Source organism: Aotus nancymaae, unplaced genomic scaffold (genome assembly GCF_030222135.1).
Source record: "Aotus nancymaae isolate 86718 unplaced genomic scaffold, 86718_ANA_hifiasm-v0.15.2.pri h1tg000012l, whole genome shotgun sequence".
NCBI classification, from domain to species: Eukaryota; Metazoa; Chordata; class Mammalia; order Primates; family Aotidae; genus Aotus; species Aotus nancymaae.
This window is the reverse complement of record NW_026988423.1, coordinates 27665581-27687375: the sequence shown is the minus strand read 5'-3', so window position 1 is coordinate 27687375 and position 21795 is coordinate 27665581. Positions and strand designations below refer to the sequence as shown.

Below are 21795 nucleotides of genomic sequence, written 5' to 3'. Positions count from 1 at the left end.
GTAGAGGACATTCCAGGTGGGAGAACTGGTATGGAAAATGTTCAGCTAAGGCTCTAAGAAGACATGCTCAGAGGATGTTGAACAGATCAATCTTTTTTTTTTTGAGACAGAGTCTTGCTCTGTCACCCAGGCTGGAGCACAGTGGCAGATTTCACTCTGCTCACTGCATCCTCTGCCTTCCAAGTTCAAGTGATCCTCCTGCCTCAGCCTCCCAAGTAGCTGGGACTACAGGAGCTCACCACCACACCAGGCTAATTTTTGTATTTTTAGTGGAGACGGAGTTTCACCATATTGGCCAGGCTGGTCTTGAACTCCTGATCTCAAGTGATCTGCCCACCTTTGGCCTCCCAAAGTGCTGGGATTACAGGCATGAGCCATCGGCCCCAGCGAACAGATCAACTTATAAGGTTGGAGCATTCATTTTATAAAAGGGGAGAAGAGGCCGGGCGCTGTGGCTCATGCCTATAATCCTAGCAGCTTGAGAGGCGGAAGTGGGAAGATTGCCTGAAATCAGGAGTTTGAGACCTGCCTAGGTAACATGGTGAAACCCTGTCTCGAATAAAATACAAAAAAATTAGCCGGGTATCATGGCACACACCTGTAGTCCCAACTATTTGGGAGGCTGAGGCACAAGAATTGCTTTAACCCGGAGGCAGAGTTTGCAATGAGCCGAGATAGTGCCACTGCATCCAGGCAACAGTGCAAGACTCTCTTTCCAAAAAAAAAAAAAAAAAAGTAAAGGGAGAAGAGAAGAGCTTGAGAACGTGGGAAAGTGAGCTGAAACTAGAGGGTGGAGGGCTGGGCTCGTAGTCTCCCTCCCACAAACACTTTTTAGCTGGGCAGTGAACATAACAGTAATAATATATGTGTATAGCTTCTTATAATTATTGAGATTTTTCATAAACGATCTCAGTTTTATCACTACAAATACTCAGTGAGATCATCAGGGCATCATTTGAATCATTCTATAATGATTATTATAGGAAATTGAGGGGGGAGAGAGTTTAAATTGCTTAACCAGCAGATTCAAGGGTTGCAATCCGAACTGTGCTATAGGCAAATTCATCTGACAGGCTTGTGAAGAATGCTCTAGAGACGGAAGAGGAAGGAGGCATGGAGCTATTCAAAATTAGAACAGGAGTGAAGTGATAAAGCCGAATTAGGGGAGTGGTACCAGAACTAGAAAAATTTCAACAGACATAGATGTTGGCTTGGATAACAAACATGCTAAAAACGAACGTGCTATGAAATAAGCAAAAAGGCCCCTGGAAGGGTAATGCATTTGGCTCCTATCATAATTCATATCTCAGCATGAATTAATTGGTCAGATTCTTCCCTGCCTTTGCTAAGTAGGAACAGGAAGATGGTGCGGCTCTGTTCCCACGTCTTTCACAGGCATTTAGTATATTACCCTGTAATCACATATTCATATATTGTCTCCCCACTAGAGTATGAGTTCCTCCACTGGGAAAGTGGCAGTACAGCATTGTATTCATTTTTGTACACCTAGTACCCAGCAAAATGCTTCTGTAGTTAGAAGCTCAATAAATACCTTTGGAATGAATGAATGAGTGGGCAGGTGAATGAGTGAGCATAAATAGCAGAGGCTAAGACCTTAAGGACAAGTGCCAGTGGCTTTACAGGTGTCCCCAGGACAGCTCCATGAGCCGTCAGGTAAATGCATCCTGAAAGACATCTCTCTAAGACCCAGAAACTTAAAGCCAGGACTGAATACCAGGTCACTTCAGGTGACAGCCTTTTCCACATGTGGACTTTATCATAGGGAACTGCCAGGGAAATGGCAAAGATGACTGAAATAACTTGTTCTACAGAATAGGTTTCTAGGCAGAAACCAACGGTTCCCTCTCTATGGTCCTGCTCCGGTAGTGCTCCAGATGTCCTTTCACGTAAGCTTGCGGTCGTCTTTCCTGCTGCCGTTCCCACGTCACTGCTCGGCACATAACAGGAGCCACCAAAACACCTGTTGAATGAACAAGTCTGACAGTATCAGAAAAGTGGTGAGATAAGATGGAAAGACCCAGGCCAGGCGCAGTGTGGTTCATGCCTGCAATCCCAGCACTTTGGGAGGCCGAGGTGGGCGGATCACTTGAGGCCAGGAGTTCAAGACCAGCCTGACCAACTTGGCGAAACTCTGTCTCTAATGCGCTGGGAGTGGTGGTGCGCTCCTGTAATTCCAGCTACTTGGGAAGTTGAGGCAAAAGAATCGCTTGAACCCAGGAAGCAGAGGTTGCAGTGAGCCGAGATCACACCATTGCACTCCAGCCTGGGTGACGAAGTGAGCCTCTGTCTCAAAAAAAAAAAAAAAAAAAAAAAAGGAAGAAAAGATGGAAAGACCCCAAAACCCTAGGCTGACTTGGTGGCTCACACCTGTCAAGAAGTCCAGGTGGCCTGGAGTCACTTGACCTACTGTTCTTTTATCCCCACCCCCAACACTCCATATAGAACTGCCATCAGGGACTCCTTAATCAATTTGTTTGAATAAGTAAGTATTGTGAGAGCTACAAAGTCAGGTAACAGACAGTCTGTTTTGTTTGTTTGTTTGTTTTTGTTTTTGTTTTTGTTTTTGGAGACAGAGTTTTGCTCTTGTTGCCCAGGCTTGAGTGCAAAGGTGGGATCTCGGTTCACTGCAACCTCTGCCTCCCAGGTTCAAGCGATTCTCCTGCCTCAACCTCCCGAGTAGCTGGGATTATAGGTGCCTGCAACCACACCCAGCTAATTTTTGTATTTTTTGTAGAGATGGGGTTTCATCATGTTGGTCAGGCTAGTCTCAAACTCCTGACCTCAGGTGATCTGCCCACCTTGGCTTCCCAAATTGTTGGGATTACAGGTGCGAGCCACTGCACATGGCCTGGCCCATGCCCTTTCTACACTGAACAAATCCCGTTCTTATGCATACAGGAAAAGTATGAAGGCTTTGAGAAGCTAAACATCACATTCTTTTTCTTCCAGGTCCTTTCTTTCTAATTGATATAAAATATTCTAAATATTTATAGGGTACACATAAGTTTTTGTTGCATTCATAGAATTTGTAATGATCAAGTTAGGGGTTTCATCCTTAAGGCTTTCCCCATTTAGACCCTTTCTATCCCCTTTCTGGGTTGCTATGATAGCCTCCTGGAACCTTTATTTACTATCGAAAGTTGACCTCTGACTAGGACCCACCTGGGTAGCACTGCTGCTGTAAAAAAAGAAAGAAGTTATGACTTCCAGAATTTGTGAGAGGGTGGGAAGGTATTCTATCACCAATCTACCTTCTCCCCACACCTTTCTTTTTCTTTTTCTTTCTTTCTTTTTCTTTACTTCTTTCTTTCCTCCTTTCTTCCTTCCTTCCTTTCTTTCTTTCTTTATGTCTGTCTGTCTTCTTCCTCATTTAACCTGCCCCTGTATCAAACCCCCACATCTTTCTGATTATGGAAGACCATCCTTGGAACTCCCAGTAACTAAAATTCTCACTTCTTAGTCTATTGTTCTCAAGCCTATCTAGCTCCCCTGTCACTCACAGCCCTCTATGATCTAATCTCGGGGTGGGTGTGTGTGTGTGTGTGTGTGTGTGTGTGTGTGTCCGTCTGTGTGTATGTTCTCTGTGTAGCATTTTTTCCAACTACTTCTGATAATAACATCTCTCCTACTTTCACCTCCTTTCAGTTTTCCTTCTGAGAAACCTTTGAGAGGCCAGGCCCAGTGGCTCATGCCTGTAATCCCAGCACTTTGGGAGGCCAAGACGGGAGGATCACCTGAGGTCAGGAATTCGAGACCAGCCTGGCCAACATGGTGAAACCCCGTCTCTACTAAAAATACAAAAACTAGCCAGGTGTGGTAGCAAGCACCTGTAATCCCAGCTACTTAGGAGGCAGGAGAATCATTTGAACCTGGGAAGCGGAGGCTGCAGTGAGCTCACATTGCGTCACTGCACTCCAGCCTGGACAATAGAGTGAGACTCTGCCTTAAAAAAAAAAAAAGTTTTTTTTTTTGAGGACCTCTTTCCCCTTTAGGAACCTCTCCTCTCCCATTTCCCCCACTAATTCCAAGTTCCAGGGATACACAAAGGTCTGAGGCCTCACCAATTACAGCACTCCATGCTTATGGTGGCAGGAACTAGTTCAGCAATGGACACAGGACTCAAGATCGACCAAACCCAGGCTTTTTACAATTAAATTGGTCAAAGGTAAGCCTGGAGTTTATATTCTGGGGCCATTTTGCGCCCCTCAGAAAGAGCTAATCTGAAATGAAGTAAATTCCAAGATAAATAGAACCCAGAGATGGTGACTGGTATATCTCTGATGACATGATAAATATAAACACCTGCATCTAGCCATGCCTAAAACCAGAAATCTCTGCATTTTCAGATATAAAAATGTATCAGTTTCCCAAGGCTGCTGCAATAAATCACCGCAACCTGGGTGGCCTCAGACAACAGAAATATATTCTGTCACAGTGCTGGAGGCCAGAAGTCTGAAATCAAGGTACAGCAGAGTGGTGATTCCTCCGAAGGCTCTAGGGAAGAATTCTTCCCTACCTCTTCCTAGATTCTGTAAACACTTTCTTATCATGGCTCAGTGGGCTCTGCAGATGAACATGTGGCTTGTACTTTACAGGCATCTCCGCTGGTGGTAATTTAGACACCCGCTTCCTGAAAATTCAAGGCCTTTGATATTTTGCCCACTCCTCACCACATCCCAGCCCATCTTTCTTCACTTGAGCCCATGGTTTGACTAAACAGAAAACAGATTCTAATTCCTGTCTTGGAAAGCAATGAGTGAACTCTCTGTAAGGATGTAGCCATGACAGGGTGGAAGTAGCATTCAGTGTGCTCTTCTAAAAGAGCCTGATGTTTCTAGAAGAAGCTAAGACATTAGGCACACCCTTGACCTTGGTCTTTATGAACTGTAACCGAGGTGGCCGGGCGCAGTGGCTCATGCCTGTAATCCCAGCATTTTGGGAGGCCGAGGCAGGCAGATTACAAGGTCAGGAGTTCAAGACCAGCCTGACTAACATGGAGAAACCCTGTCTCTAGTAAAAATACAAAATTAGCTGGGCGTGGTGGCACATGCATGTAGTCCCAGCTACTGGGAGTCAGGATAATTGCTTGAACCCGGGAAGCGGAGGTTGCAGTGAGCAGAGATTCAGCCTGGGCAACAGAGCAAGACTCCATCAGAAAGAAAGAAAAGAAAGAAAGAAGAAAGAAAAAAAGAAAGAAAGAGAGAAAGAAAGAAGGGAGGGAGGGAAGGAAGGAAGGAAGGAAAGAAGGAATGAATTTGAAAAATGAAATATAACAGAGGCAGTAAGTTGTCGAAGAAGTCTTGCTAATATATGTTTCTTAGTAATGACTAGAACCTGGGCCATGCGTGCAATTGACTAGCTTCCCACTGTAAAAATGTCAGGCAGGTACAGATGGGGCTTCTAGGAGATGAGGGTAGAAGTTTGGGGGTTTGGCATTCAGACCTGAAGTTCTTCAAGGGAGAATCTGTTCATCTCTTAGAAGGTCTGAAGTCTGGAGGTAAAGATTCCCAGTGTCCAGGGAAACAATCTTAGGCATCCAATACCCTTCCCATTTGCTAATCCAAGTCAGGAGATGATCTGTGACTAGCATGTGGAAAAGTAGAACAGGAACCAGCTTATTTTGTGGACATGTAAATGTAGCCTATTCCTATTCACAGGGTTGGATTTTTTCCTCATTCTCTTGCCATAGGCAGGTAGATCCTTGCATGCTAAGCTCTATGCTGTCAGAACTGCAGACCACTGATAGTCTTCTCGCCTTCTCTTCAGATTCCATCCAGATGCCCTTGTGCAGAGTTCAGACAAATCTGCGACAGCAGGGCGTAGTGTAAACAGCATAAGCTTTGAGGTCAGAAAGACCTAAACTAAATGCCAGCTTTGAAAGCCACTTAAAAGCCCTGTGGCCCTAAACATAACAGTTACACTTACATAGCACTTAAAGCAGCCAGGTACTATTCTATGTGTCCTACACATATTAAGTTACTTAATTCTCACCACTAACTCATGAGGTTGTGTACTATTAGTATCCCTGTTTTATAGATGGGGATGTTTAGGAATGGAAAGATCAAGTAACTTGTATCTAGGTAAGCTGCAGAACTGAGATGTGAATTTACACAGTCTGGCTCCAAAGTCAGTGTCTAAGCCATGCACGGTGGCTCATGCCTATAATTCCAGCACTTCCGGAGACCAAGATGGGAGGATCTCCTGAGGTCAGCAATTCCAGGCTGCAGTGAGCCATGATCACACCACTTATGCAGCCTGGGTGACAGAACAAGACCCTATCTCAAAAAATATATATATATATGTCAGTGTCTTTAACCACTAAGGCAAGTTTCATTACCTCCATTCATTTCTTCAACAACTGTTTCCTGAGTGCCTACTCTGTACCCAGCACTGCATAAGATGCTGCGGATGCAGTCAAGGACATGGTCCTGACCCTCCAGGCACTGACGGTCTAGTGGGAGAGACATCACTATACACCGTGCTAGGTTGCAGGCATGCTATGGAATCCAGAGAAGGGGCAGTCAAGAAAGGCTCACTGCTGGGCACAGTGGCTCACACCTGTAATCCTAGCACTTTGGGAGGCTGAAGCAGGAGGATCAATTGAGCCCAACAGTTCAAGACCAGTCTGGGCAACACAGTGAGACCCCATTGGTAAAGAAAAAACTATTTTTTTAATTTTATAAAAAAGAAAGCCTCATTGGAGGATGTGACCTCTGTGTCTCATGGGGCCAGTGAAAGGTAGACCTTGGTGGCCACAGGCAGGGTAAAAGAGTAGGACAGGTTGCTCCAGGTGGAGAAAATAGTGAATGCAAAGATAATTGTATGATGGTTCATGTGCAGAATAGAGGCAGCTCAGTGTAGCTAGAACAGAGCATGGCAATGGAACAGCTACACGGGATGAGGTTGGAGAGCCAAGCAAAGTCATATTTCCAAGGGTCTTTCTCCTACACTAAATTTGAAGTTGAACTTGAAAAAAAGATGACATTTTAGAAAACATAGTGAATGCACTGGAAAATATAAAACTGAAGGCAAATAGTCCATTTTACACAAAGATGTGAGAGTTTGCATTAAGCAGGATAACAGGGATAGAGAAAGGTCAGAGTCAAACGTATTCAAAAGCTTGAATATATAGAACCAGGGCTGGCTGAATGTAAAGCAAAGGAAGAGAGAGGGATCAAACATGACTCGCGGGTTCTCAGTAAGAAGGAAGTAGCCCCATTCAATCCGATAAGTGATACAAGAGGAACAGCCCCAAATTTGAGGTGCTTGTGAGACCTCCAAGGTAAGCTACCTTGTCTGGATATACTGGTCTTTGGGGAGGAGGTCTGGTGGTAGATTTGGAAGTTATTAGCATCTAGGTATGCACAGGCCTGCGGGTAACAATGACATCAGGAGAATTGGGGAGGAGAGATGAAAGAGAGCAGAAGTCAGAACCAGTGTTCACAGAACATGCCCATGAGGAGAAGAACCAATGGCAGGGAGCAGGAAGGAGGAAATCCTAGAGAAGAGGGTGTCACGCAAGCTAAGGCCAGAATTTAAAGAATGAGGATGTGTCACAGAGCTGATGAGTGAGCCGACCTCTACTTGTAGGTGGGTCTACACATCTAACTCCCCACCAAGACTGATCAAAGAGCAAAGTTGTGTCTGATGCATCTGTTTTCCCAAAACAGCAGGTGCTTAATATGTAAGGAATAAGGAAATAGTAAGAGCCAATATTTGTTGAGTGTATACATGTGCCAAGCACTAGACACTTTGCATGGATTATCTCATTCAGTTCTCACAACCATGGTATTAGGCACATACTGGTATATATATATATATGTGTGTGTGTGTGTGTGTGTGTGTGTGTGTATGTGTATACCCACACATATATACAGCACGCACACACACACACACACATACACATATATATATATATATGAACTCCCAAAGTGCTAGGATTACAGGCATGAGCCACCGTACCTAGTCCTGATATCTGAATTTTAACAGGGCAAATAATCCTTAAACCTTTGTGAATGGCTAATTTGACAGAATTTTCAGCATCACTAAAGGCCTTTTAACAACTACACAATGCTGCTTTCCAACAAACAAAAGGTAACAGCTGAACCTATTGCCCTCCCAGGCATATCTGAATTTGATTTTATCATTATTATTATTATCATCTTTATTTTTTGAGACAGAGTTTTGTTCTTCTGCCAGGGTGGACTGCTGTGGTGCAATCTTGGTTCACTGCAACCTCTGCCTCCCAGGCTCAAGTGATTCTCATGCCTCAGCCTCCCAAATAGCTGGGATTACAGGTGTGTGCCACTGTGCCACCACACCCTGTTAATTTTTGAATTTTTAGTAGAGATGGGGTTTCGCCATGTTTGCCAGGCTGGTCTTAAACTCCTGACCTCAATTGATCTGCCCACCTCAGCTTCCCAGTGTTGGGATTACAGGTGTGAGCCACCATACCCAGTCCTGATATCTGAATTTTAATAGGGAAAAAAATCCTTAAACCTTTGTGAATGGCTAATCTGACACAATTTTCAGCATCTCTATTATAACTGAGAGGAAATGTTTGCTGGTAGGTGTGCCCAAAAGCCTCTCTTCTGAGCAGTCATGGTGCACACAGCTGGCCCTGCCCTACCCTGAGCCCCTAGGCAGCCTTAATGAGCAGCTGGGAGCTATCTGCAGAGGCCCAGATCCCACCTGCTGGTGTAACGGACCTTCCCCTCCAGGGAGGGCTACAGGTGGGAGCTGAAGAGCAGGAGAGGATATGAAAAGTGGCGGACGGCACTAGGACACCATCTGATTTCCTAGTGCACTTATCAAGCTCACTAAGGCAAGGAAGTGCGAGACTATTCTGCCTTACAGGGTGAGAAGCACAGCTCAGTCAGCACATTAAAACCGGCAGCAAGGCCGGGCCCGGTGACTCACACCTGGAATCCCAGCACTTTGGGAGGCCGAGGCCGGTGGATCACCTGAAGTCAGGAGTTCAAGACCTGCCTGGCCAACATGGTGAAACCCCATCTCTACTAACAATACAAAACTTAGCCAGGTATTAGCCAGGCATGGTGGCAGGCGCCTGTAGTCCCAGCTACTCAGGAGGCTGAGGCAGGAGAATAGCTTGAACCCAGTAGGCAGAGGTTGTAGTGAGCCCAGATCGTGCCACTGCACTCCAGCTTGCACAACAGGGCAAGACTCCGTCTCAAAAGAAAAAAAAAAAACCAGCCGCAGAGCCAAACCCACTCATGGAGCACACACTGACACAGTCAGGGACGTGCAAGTAAAAGGAGTGTCCTCTTACTTCAATTTCTGGTGATCCAGAACTAGACCTTGGGCAGTAGTTCTCAACCGGTGAGTCACAGAGGTTGGCAGGAAAACAGATCAGAGCACAAAGTTGACCCTTTACCAGCACTTTAGAGCAATGCAATGCAGTCCAGTAGAGAACATAGAAATAAACAGAATGCGAGCCCCCCTATTATGTAAAATTTTTTAGTAGTTGTGTCCAAAAGAGCAAGGAGAAACAGGGGAAATTAATGTTAATATAGTTTCCTTTAACCCTAAATATACAAAATATTCTTTCAAAGTGTAATCAATGTAAAAATTACTAACAAGATTTCTACACTCTTTTCAGTATGTTGAGTCTTTGAAATCTGGTGGGTGTTTAACATTTACCGTGCATTTCAACTCCAGTTAGCCACATTTCAGTTGCTCCATTGCCACATGAAGTGGCTGATGCAGCACTAGAGCCTTTAAGTCTGAGAAGCCAGGACGGCAAGAAAGTCAGGCCCCTGACACACAATCAGCCAGTGAAATGAGGACAAAACCCATGCAATCCGAGGAATGAGGTAGAACGGGATCCACCGGCTAGTACCTGAGGTCCATATGCAATCAGCCCATAAATCTGCAAGGCAGAGGATATCCCTGCGCTTCAAAAAAAAACTGTCTATTGCTTTATATGACTTCTTTTCTGTCACAATTCTCACCTTCATGTCCATTTAACCTCAGTTTACCAAAAAACATCATTATCCCCAAATATTTATTGAGAGTACAGTATGCCTGAACTATGTTAGATATTGGATGCAGTAATGTCTTATGCATCTACAGTGTATTGCAGATTACAAAGCCCTCAACACAAACCAAAGAAGTGGGTATATCAATTATCTATTACCATGTAACAAATGGCTACAAATTTAGCAGCTTAAAACACCACACACTTATTATTTCATCATCTCTGTGGGTTAGGAGTCCAGCTATGGCTTAGCAGGATCCTCTGCTTAGACTCTCACAAGGCTGCTGGGCGCAGTGGCTCATGCCTGTAATCCTAGCACTTGATTACTTGAGGCCAGGAGTTTGAGACCAGCCTGGCCAACATGGTGAAATCCGGTCTCTATTAAAAATACAAAAATTAGCAAGGCACAGTGGCGGGTGCCTGTATTCCCAGCTACTCAGGAGGCTGAGGCAGGAGGATCACTTGGACCTGGGAGGTAGGGGTTGCAGTGAGCTGAGCTCACACCACTGCACTCCAGCCTGGACAACAGAGCGAGACTGTCTCAAAAACAAAAGAGAATCTCAATCTCACAAGACTGTATCAAGGTGTTGGCAAAGCCTGGGTTCTCGTCTGGAGGCTCAGCTGTGGAAGGATGTACTTCCACACTCATATGATTGTTGGCAGTATTGAGTTCTTTGTGGTTGTAGAGCAGAGGGTCAGTTCTCTGCTGGATATTGATCAGAGGTCACCCATAGGTCCCTGTCTCATGGGTGGTTCCCTCTCCATAGGTGGTTCACATGACAGCTAACTTCTTCAAGTTTGGCAGTACGTCTACTTCCAGTCTGCTGCAAGGTTGCTTTATACAATTTAACATAATCATGGAATTGACAGCCCATCATCTTGGCCACATTCTGTTGGTTGAAAGCAAGTCACAGGTCTACCCCATCCTCAAGGGCCTGTGATTACCCAAAGGCACAAACACCAGGAGTTGGGGATCATGGGAATCACCTTAGGGTGTATGTCCACCACAGTGGTATTATCCTAATAGATAACATAGGTAAGCAGCGAGGGTGGGGGACAATGATTGGCAACAGTCACTCAGCTTGTAGGGGAAAAATTCATGACTAAGGTCCATGGGTGCTGATTCTATGGCCAGTGTCCCTTCTAACACAGAGTGACAGTGAAACGTGGCTCCTGCCCTCAGGCAGCTGGCTAAATAATTGGGGGTGGGGGCTGGAAATAAGCTCACCCAGAACTCCGCAGTGTCCCCACACAGGTGAGAGGCTTGGCCCAGGGAATAGGTTGTCAGGAACCTCCATTGCCTTCTTGAAGTGCCCCTCCCTGGACCTAGGCAGGAACATCAGAGATGAGACATGGGACTTTGGCCAGGCAAGAAGAAATCATGGGCTCATGTCTAGGAGTAGGACTGCCTGTTTTAAGAAATTCCATCCAGCCAAGAACCTCCTCCACAGCTTTTCCTAGGAGATGTTGCACTGTAACTCCTAAGCTCCCCCTTCTCCCGCTTGGGGCTTGACTATCAAAGCCACCTGCTGTAGGTTTCCCACCTTCTCTGCCAGGCACTGTAGAAACCGCCCTGATCTTAGGCTCACATTTCAACAGCTTCAACAACTTCCCTTTCAACGGCAAGCCCCTGGTGGTATATCTGAAAGCAATACCTGGACAAATGGATCTCCTAATGCCTCTGCTACCCCACTCCCAACATGTAGAATCAAGGTCAAACTTGAAGAATTTTGGCTAGATCATCCAGGTGCAGTGATTTACGCCTGTAGTCCCAGCACTTTGGGAGGCTGAGGCAGGAGAATTGCTTGAACCCGGGAGGCGGAGGTTGCGGTGAGCCGCGATTGAGCCATTGCATTCCAGTCTGGGCAACAAGAGTGAGACTCCATTTCTTTTTTTTTTTTTTTTTTTTTTTTTTTTTGAGACGGAGTTTCGCTCTTGATACCCAGGCTGGAGTGCAATGGCGCGATCTCGGCTCACCGCAACCTCCGCCTCCTGGGTTCAGGCAATTCTCCTGCCTCAGCCTCCTGAGTAGCTGGGATTACAGGCACACGCCACCGTGCCCAGCTAATTTTTTGTATTAGTAGAGACGGGGTTTCACCATGTTGACCAGGATGGTCTCGATCTCTTGACCTCGTGATCCACCTGCCTCGGCCTCCCAAAGTGCTGGGATTACAGGCTTGAGCCACCGCGCCCGGCCGAGACTCCATTTCAAAAAAAAAAAAAAAAAATCACTATGTTTTGGGGGCTGAGATATATACACTGCAAGTGATGAATACAAGACAGTATAAGCCATTTCATAAACATCATTAAAAATAATGAATTAATTAAGTTTATATGGTAAAGTAAAAAGTTACTATATACCAGTAAACACCTTAGCAATTCACAGATAGAAGAGCCCACTGTGAACTAGAATCAGGTAACTTGATTTGGGCTTAGAAAGAGACCGAGGTTTAGAGCAGTGGTTCTCAGGTGGGGGCAATTTTGTTTCCCAGGAAACATTTGGCAATATCTGAAAATATTTTTGATTGTCACAACCGGAGGAAGGAGGAAGGGTTGTGTTAGTCTATTTTGCATTGCTATAAAGGGATACCTGAGACTGGAAAGAAAAGAGGTTTATTGGCTCACGGCTCTCCAGGCTGTACATGAAGCATAGAGCTGGGCATCTGCTTCTAACAAGGGCCTCAGAAAGCTTGCCATCGGACAGACAGCATCTATTCTGTACTTCTCTACATCCATTTTAGAATCTTAAAAGAAGGCAAAGGGAGAGCCCGCATATCACATGACAAGAGAGGGAGCAAGAGATGGAGGATGCCAGGCTCCTTTAAACAACCCACTCTCACATTAATTAACAGATGACTGAGCACGCACTACCACAGGGAGGGCAGCAAGACATTCATGAGGGATCCACCCCCATCACCCAAACACCTCCCACTAGGCCCACCTCCAACACTGGAGGTCATATTTCAACATGAGATCTGGGGGGGACAAAACATCTAAACCCTATCAGGGGCTATGGGTAGGTGCAATCAGCATGTAGGGAATAGAGGCCACTGTAGAGTGGATGGTACTATACATCTCACAACGCACAGAATGCTCCCGCAGCAAGGAATTACCTCCTTTACAGCCGGAAAGGTCAGTAGTGCTGAGGTTGAGGAGCCCTGGCCTAGAGTTGGCAGAGAGGAAGAGAGGAAAGCTTTGGGCAAAGGTTGTGTGTGGCACTGTGAGTGTTGGGGGGTAGAGGGGAGGTATAAAACAGAGGCAGGTAGAAGAACAATAGAAACACCAGACCACCACCCCACACTGTAATCTGGAGGAAGATTCCTTCCGCCAACAAACGATAACTTATCTTTTGACTTACTGATCACCAGCAGCAACAAATGTAAGAATCCCTTTTGCATTTCACCTTTTTTTTTTTTTCTGAGATGGAGTTTCACTCTTGTTACCCAGGCTGGAGTGCGATGGCGCGATCTCGGCTCACTGCAACCTCCGCCTCCTGGGTTCAGGCAATTCTCCTGCCTCAGCCTCCTGAGTAGCTGGGATTACAGGCACGCGCCACCATGCCCAGCTAATTTTTTGTATTAGTAGAGACGGGGTTTCACCATGTTGACCAGGATGGTCTCGATCTCTTGACCTCGTGATCCACCCGCCTTGGCCTCCCAAAGTGCTGGGATTACAGGCTTGAGCCACTGCGCCCGGCCTGCATTTCACCTTTTATTCCCGTTCACCATTTTTTTTTTCTTTGAGACAGGGGTCTCGCTCTGTCGCCCAGGCTGGAGTGCAATGGTGTGATCTCGGCTCATTGCAACCTCCACTTCCCGGGTTCGAGCGATTCTCCTGCCTGAGCCTCCCAAGTAGCTGGGACTACAGGCGCATGCCACCACACCTGGCTAATTTTTTTCTTTGTATTTTTAGAAAAGACAGGGTTTCCCCATGTTAGCCAGGATGGTCTCAATCTCCTGACCTCGTGATCCGCCCGCCTGGACCTCCCAAAGTGCTGGGATAATACGCGTAAGCCACTGCGCCCGGCCTCCTGTTTACCTTTTATCCCTACGTGAAACAGGATCTAATAACCCTTCAGGGATTTCATCAGACCCTGAAAAATTTATCTTCCATCCCTACTATACAATCAAAGATATTTTAGGCTTAATTTTTCTCCTCCTCCTCCTAATAATCCTAGTACTATTTTCACCTGACCTTCTGAGCGACCCAGAGCCAACCCCCTCAACACCTACACCACAGTAAGCCAGAGTGGTACTTTCTGTTTGCTTACGCAATCTTACAATCCACCCCTAACAAACTAGGAGGCATACTGGCCCTTGTATTCTCCATTCTCATTCTAGCAGCTATTCCTGTACTTCACACGTCTGCACAACAAACCATAATATTCTGACCATGGAGTGAATGCCTATTCTGAATCTTAATGGCCCACCTATTCACATTCACATAAATTGGAGGACAGCCAGTCCAATACCCTTTTATCACCATGGGACAGACAGCATCTATTATGTACTTCTCTACCATCTATTTTAGAATCTTTAAATGTTACCACCGAAGCTTAGAGATCCAACCCAATTCCTTTGTATTGCAGCTGTGGAAACTGAGCCTAAAGAGACAGAATTGATTGCTCAAGGCCATACAGGTTTCTAAATAGCAGAACCAGCTGCAGAACCCAGGCCCCTAACTCACTGGCCAGTCCTATTTCTTCTGTTTTATTTTTAACATCTAACAGCCTAATAAACTTTTGAACATTTCTTGTACAAACCTCTGAGCTACAGAATAGTTTTCAACTCAATAGGAACCCTTTTGAGTTGAAAACTATTCTGTAGCTCAGAAGTTTGTAAAGTTTTTCTGCAAAGGACCAGAGAGTAAATATTTTAGGCTTTGTAAGCCAGACGATGTCAGTCACAAAAACTCAACGCTGCTGCTGTAGTGTGAAAGCGCCATACACCATACATAAATGAATCAGTGTAGCTGTGTTCCAGTAGAATTTATTTACAGACACAGAATTTAAATTTTATACAATGTATGTGTCAGAAAACAGTATCTTTTCTTTTAATTTTCTTCAACCATTTAAAAATGTTAGAAGAGACTGGACACAATGGCTCAGGCCTGCAATTGCAGAACTTCGGGAGGCTGTGGCGGGTGGATAACCTGAGGTCAGGAGTTTGAGGCCAGGCTGGCCGATATGGTGAAACCCGGTCTCTACTAAAAATATAACAAATTAGCCAGGCATGGTGGTGCATGTCTGTAATCCAGCTATTCAGGAGGCTGAGACAGGAGAATTGCTTGAACCCAGGAGGCGGAGGTTGCAGTGAGCCGAGATAGTGCCATTGCACTCCAGCCTGGGTGACAGAATGAGACTTCATCTCAAATAAATAAATCAATAAATTCTTTTAAATGTTAGAATTATTCTTAGCTCCATGCCATACGAAAAGGTGGTGGGGTGGGCAGGAGGTGGGAACTGGGAGGATGTTAGTAGGTTTGGACTCTAGTTCAAAATAGTGGATAAGCTGCCATCAGAAAGTAGATCTCTGCAACCAGCAGGAAAAGATTTTAAAAACCTCCAGAAAAGTGCAATAAATTGCAAACAATACATACGATAAATCCTGTCGTTGCTAAATGTAAAATAAACTTTCATATTTCTCTATGTACACACACATACACATAAGCACTAGAGAAAGATCTAGAAGGATCTTCATAAAATTCGTAACAGGAATTATTTGGGGGAAGGGAGGAGGCATGATGGGAATAGGTCAAGGAGGGCCTTGCAGTGTTTCATGTGTTTTATAACGAGAATGCATTTATGTCTTAGTCCTGCAACTTTTTAAAGTTTTAAATTTAAGAAGAGTCCATGTGTATCTTATACTAGTTTAAGGAATTTGCCTCACCCCTCACAAATAAACTTCATCCCTCCTTGCGGTCTCATCCGAGGGAATCAGGGGCAGAGTTGGAGGAGCCTGGGACAGAGCTCCTGCTCATGCTTAGTAAGCAGGAGGCAGCCCCAGGCCCTGGGGATTTCTGGTCATTTTATGGTTTAGGGGAGGGAGGAGAGAAATGCTCTTTCATCAAATTTAAAAAAATAAAATAAAATTACTACTCTTTCTGCTGGGATACTGGTGATCTAGGGCTCTTAGAGGATCTGACTTTGGAAACCCCAAAGACAAAGGAGACGTAAAAAGCAGCGGCAGCCAGTCCCCTGGTGTCTGGGTCGCCGCTCTTGAAACCTCCAGCACATGTGGTTTCAATCACGGAGCCTGGCGCCTTCCGCCACTCAGAAGCCAGCAGCTTCGGGGCGCCCAACCGAGTTCTTTGTTTGGGAGGAGCTGGGCCCAGCCAAGGTGGCCGCCTTCGAGAGAGGTTTTAGGCTTAGCCTTCCCCTTTCTGTAAAATTCCGGAAATCTCAGGGCAGCCCCAGGCGACAGGCTGCAGGCAGCGTGCAGCCTGCTCCGGGGAGCGCTCATCTCTGGGGAGAGCCTAACCCTGAGACCTCTTGGCCAGCGCCTTCCAAAGCAAACAGCGAGCAGATGGTCCAAGCTCGGCCTCTGGTGAAACTGTTTATTCTTAGGAGATGGCCATCTCTCCTCTGGGACCCTGCCGGCTCCACTAGCCTCTTACTCCTCTTTCCTTCTGCATCTCCCCCTTCCTCCTTCTAAGTGGGAGTCCTCTGAATTTGATACTACTTTTGAGCTTTAAGAAAGGTCTGCAAGGAAAAGTCAGCCTTCCATTGTGGAAGGTTAATTTGGGTCCTAGAGGAGAAGGGTTGAATGGAAACATATGGGGCTCAGGAAACTGGACATGGGAGGTTTACACACCCAGTTTGGAATGAGGACAAACCTTGTTTGCCTATATTGGCAGCCTGTCACATCTAAAACCAAATGCCATTAGCCAGCCCCATAAGTAAGATTCCATTTATGGTAAGTTACTAGTTAAAGTTATACTTTCAGAAAGTTAAAAGCAGAGGGGCGTCTTGGAAGGCTGAGGCGGGCGGATCCCATGAGCTCAGGAGTTAAAGACCAACCTGGTCAACATGGTAAAATCTCATCTCTACTAAAACTACAAAAATCAGCCAGGCAGGGTGGTGTGTGCCTGTAATCTCAGCTACTCAGGAGGCTGAAGCAGGAGATCGCTTGAACCTGGGAGGCGGAGATTGCAATGAGCCGAGATCATGCCACTGCACTCCAGCCTGGGCGACAGAGTAAGACTCCATCTCAAAAAAAAAATAATTAATTAATTTAAAAATTAAAATAAAAAGTATTACTTAAAAGTAATAACCCGGTTCCAGCCATGAAATATTACACTGGAGAGACCACAGACTTCCATCCTATCCTACAGCAGCCCTTAAAGTGCCAGGGAGAGAAGGGCAGGGTGAGGGAGACCACCCTAGAACTGGCTGCCGGCAGTATTAGGGCAACCCAGAAACCCCCTCCTCAAGAATATGAAAGTGATGACGCTTATGAAGCACTGGATTTAACTGAGTATGCAGGAAGACACCAGTGGTGGAATCTAGTGTTTGGCCACAGTTTGAGACCTATGGTAGAAAAATGCTCGATAGCTACCCAGATTGAATGGATGGTGTTACTGGCCGGTGTGCAGGATTTTTGTTCCAAAAAGTTGGAAAACGCAGCAACGGCAGTAGGTGGTGGCTTCTTCTCCTTCAGATTGCTAGTCATAGTGGCTATGTGCAGATCGACTGGAAGAGAGTTGAAAAAGATGCGAACAAAGCAAAAAGACAGATTAAGAAACGGGCAAACAAAACAGCACCTGAATTCAACAGTTTAATTGAAGAAGCAACAGAATTTATCAAGCAGAACATTGTGATATCCAGTGGATTTGTGGGAGGCTTTTTGCTCGGACTTGCACCTTAAGGACATGAATGTTCTCCCACAGTGGATTAAACTATGAGAAAAGAAGTGGGAGCAATAAGAGGTCTCTCAAGAGTACATGCTGCCAGAGTCTCTAGGGCAAGGAGAAACTAGCTGGAAAATACTGAATTCACAACTTAGCTTTTTGCCATCTGAAGCTTGGCAAACTAGTATCTGCTATAAAACAACCTATATGGTTTGTGAACAATAGCATTCCTGAGCAAAACATGGCTTTCATCACTTTGTAAAAATTTGCATATGTTTAGAAATTAGCCTATAAAGGCCGGGCATGGTGGCTCACGCCTGTAATCCCAGCACTTTGGTAGGCCAAGGTGGGTGGATCACGAGGTCAGGAGATCGAGACCATCCTGGCTAACACAATCAAACCCTGTCTCTAGTAAAAACACAGAAAATTAGCCGAGCATGGTGGCACGCACCTGTAGTCCCAGCTACTCAGGATGCTGAGGCAGGAGAATCGCTTGAACCCAGGAGGCAGAGGTTACAGTGAGCCAAGATCGCGCCACTGCACTCCAGCCTGGGCGACATAGAGCGAGACTCTGTCTCAACAACAAGAAAAAAAAGAAATTAGCCTATAAAATATCACCATTGGATGTAGCTATGGAGAGAAAAGAAATATGTTGGATTTATTGCCTAGTGAAATATTATTCTCTTTCTATTTAAATAAAACGTTCTTCAGCTGGGCGCCATGGCTCAGGTCTATAATCCCAGCACTTTGGGAGGCCAAGGCGGGCGGATCACGAGGTCAAGAGATCAAGACCATCCTGGCCAACATGGTGAAACCCCGTCTCTACTAAAAATATAAAAATTAGCTGGGCGTGGTGGCACGCGCCTGTAGTCCCAGCTACTCGGGAGGCTGAGGCAGGAGAATTGCTTGAACCCAGGAGGCAGAGGTTGCAGTGAGCCGAGGTCGCACCACTGCACTCCAGCCTGGCACCTGGCAACAGAGCAAGACTGTCTCAAAAAATGATAATAATAGGGCCGAGCGCGGTGGCTCACGCCTGTAATCCCAACACTTTGGGAGGCCAAGACGGGTGGATCACAAGGTCAAGAGATCGAGACCATCCTGGTCAACATGGTGAAACCCCGTCTCTACTAAAATACAAAAAATTAGCTGGGCATGGTGGCACGTGCCTATAATCCCAGCTACTCAGGAGGCTGAGGCAGGAGAATTGCCTGAACCCAGGAGGTGGAGGTTGCAGTGAGCCGAGATCACGCCATTGCACTCCAGCCTGGGTAACAAGAGCGAAACTCCATCTCAAAATAATAATAATAATAATAAAATAAAATAAAATAAAATGTTCTTCATTGTGGACAAAAAAAAAAACGAAGTATTACATTGGAAATGCAAACCTACAGGCAATCATCTTACCTTAATCAACCCAGTTCCTAGCCTGGACTCCTGGAATATCTGTGAAAGACACCTCATTCAGAACTTCGTTTTTCACTGCTCCCTCTTGGGACATTATCAGTCCTTAGCTTTGATAATATATACATATACATACGGTATATAGGCTCTATAAATCAGGGTCCCCTCCCCCCACCTTTTTTTTTTTGACTTTTGAGAACAGCACAAACACTGCAAAGATATGTGACAATTTTCTTAGGTATTTTGCTGTTCTTGAGGTGAATAAGGAAAAAAATTCACAGGATCAAAACCAGTTAATTTATTTATTGCTGCTCTTGGATTTATGACAGCTGGGATCCATGAAGCCAAGTGCTCTCCTGACAGTGACAGTGGCTGGCACACTGACCAGCTCACATGCTAGAATGCAATTTTTCTTTTTCTGTTTTTTTGAGACAGAGTCTCACTCTGTTGCCCAGGCTGGAGTGCACAGTCTCAGCTCACTGCAACCTCCGCCTCCCAGGTTCAAGCGATTCTTGTGCCTCAGCCTCCCGAGTAGCTGAGACTACAGACCTGCACCACCATGTTGGGCTACTTTTTTGAATTTTTAGTAGAAATGAGGTTTCACCATGTTGGTCAGGCTGGTCTCGAACTCCTGACCTCAAGTGACCCCCCCTTCCCGCCTCAGCCTCCCAAGGTGTTGGGATTACAGGTATGAGCCACTGCGCCTGGCCTACAGTGCAAATTTCAGCATAAAATGCCCTTGCATAAAAACCTCAATGGCTCCTCTTTGCCTAAGCACTGAGGACAAATTCTAATCTCCTTAGTATGCTACTGTGAAAGAAAAAATTAACAATAATACTTGCTAAAGATGGTAAGAAATACACTATTCAAGGGGAGTATAAGAGAGAAAAAATGTTTTCCTTCTACCCTTCTTGGTCCTTTGCTGGGGCTCTGTAACAAAAGGCAGATTAATAAGAGAAAAGCACAAAATTTTTTTTTTTGAGACAGAGTCTTACTCTGTCACCCAGGCTGGAGTGCAGTGGCATGATCACAGCTTATTGCAACCTCCCCCTCTCAGGTTCCAGCAATTCTCATGCCTCAGCCTCCCAGGTAACTGGGATTACAGGTTTGTGCCACCATGCCTGGCCAATTTTTGTATTTTTAGTAGAGATGGGTTTCACCATGTTGGCCAGGCTGGTCTCGAACTCCTGGCCTCAAGTGATCCACCAACCTTGGCCTCCCAAAGTGCTGGGATTATAGGCATGAGCCACCGCTTACAAATTTATTTAATATAAGTTTTATGTGACATGAGAGCCTTCATGTGGAAATGAAGCCCCATAAAAATGGTTAGACGTGTTTTTACTAGGTTTGATGAAGAGTGAAAAATCGTGGGAAAAGGGTATGATCTAAGGGTAATAAGCTGGGGGAAGCAGCAAGGCCTGCCCACTCAGATTCCTCTCGGTGTTCCTGTCTTCAGAGACAAGGACGCTCCTTCCTCCAGGCATAGGGAGGGTGCCTCTCACATCAGGGGCTTAGGACCTTCTTGTGGGGGAAGGTCAGACAGTCCTTCCTGCACTTGCTCTTTCTCAAATTTCTTCAGCTTAAAATACTCAATATGCCAAGGTGGCATATTTTGGGGTAGGATGTTCTGAACCCCATCATGGTAGTGGCTACTACAATCGATGGAGTTTGTATATGGAGAGACATGGGGCTCAAATTCAGGAATAATAAGGAAAAGTGGAGATTTATAGCCAAGGAATAAGGCAAGGGAATCAGTGGATGGAAAATCACTAGGAAGTAGGGTAACTCTTCACTAAACTGACTTAACAAGGCTTCTGCTGAAAGGAAGCCAGGGTAAGAAGATGTTGACGGTGGTCAGACGAGAGAGAGGGATTTCACTCAACTCATTCAGTGGGATTCTTGATAAAACTGGAGTAAGTGGGCCTAGACAGAGCCCCAGGTTGAGCCTAGTCAAAAGGAGGACCCAGAGGAGCCTGACTACAGCCAGGTCAAGGAGTCTGTGATTTTGCTCCATTAACCTTTTCCAGCCTCGTTTCCAGTCATTAAAGCCTGCGGATTCTACACCGACATCATTATAAACTTCCCGTCTTTCCCTGAACAGATCTCCAGGTCATCCCAACAACTCTAGAATTCTTTGGCAGGCAGTTATAATCTCAGAGTCCAGGCATAGTGGCACACCCCTGTAATCCCAGCCTTTGGGAGGGCAAGGCAGAGGGATCACTTGAGGTCAGTGGTTTGAGACCACCCTGGCCAACATGGTGAAACCCTGCCTCTACCAAAAAATAGAAAAATTAGTTGGGCATGGTGGTGCACGCCTACTTGCCACGCTGAGGTGGGAGAATCGCTTGAGCCCGGGAGGTAGAGGTTGCAGTGAGCCGAGATGGCACCATTGCCCTCCAGCCTGGGCACAGAGTGAGACCCTGTCTCAAAAAATATATAAAACAAAATGAAAATTAAAAAACAGGGCCAGGTGCAGTGGCTACACCTGTAATCCCAACACTTTGGAAGGCTGAGGTGGGTGGATCACT

The 21795-nt window shown here is 45.7% G+C and overlaps 1 protein-coding gene and 1 pseudogene across 1 annotated transcript in view; both read left to right on the top strand.

Annotated features, from left to right (window-relative positions):
• The window catches only part of CLMP (CXADR like membrane protein), a 130770-nt gene that overhangs the window by 46034 nt on the left and 62941 nt on the right, over nt 1–21795 (top strand). The gene's annotated exons all lie outside the window — the stretch shown is intronic.
• On the top strand, nt 17303–18322 carry LOC105729672 (FUN14 domain-containing protein 1-like; annotated as a pseudogene).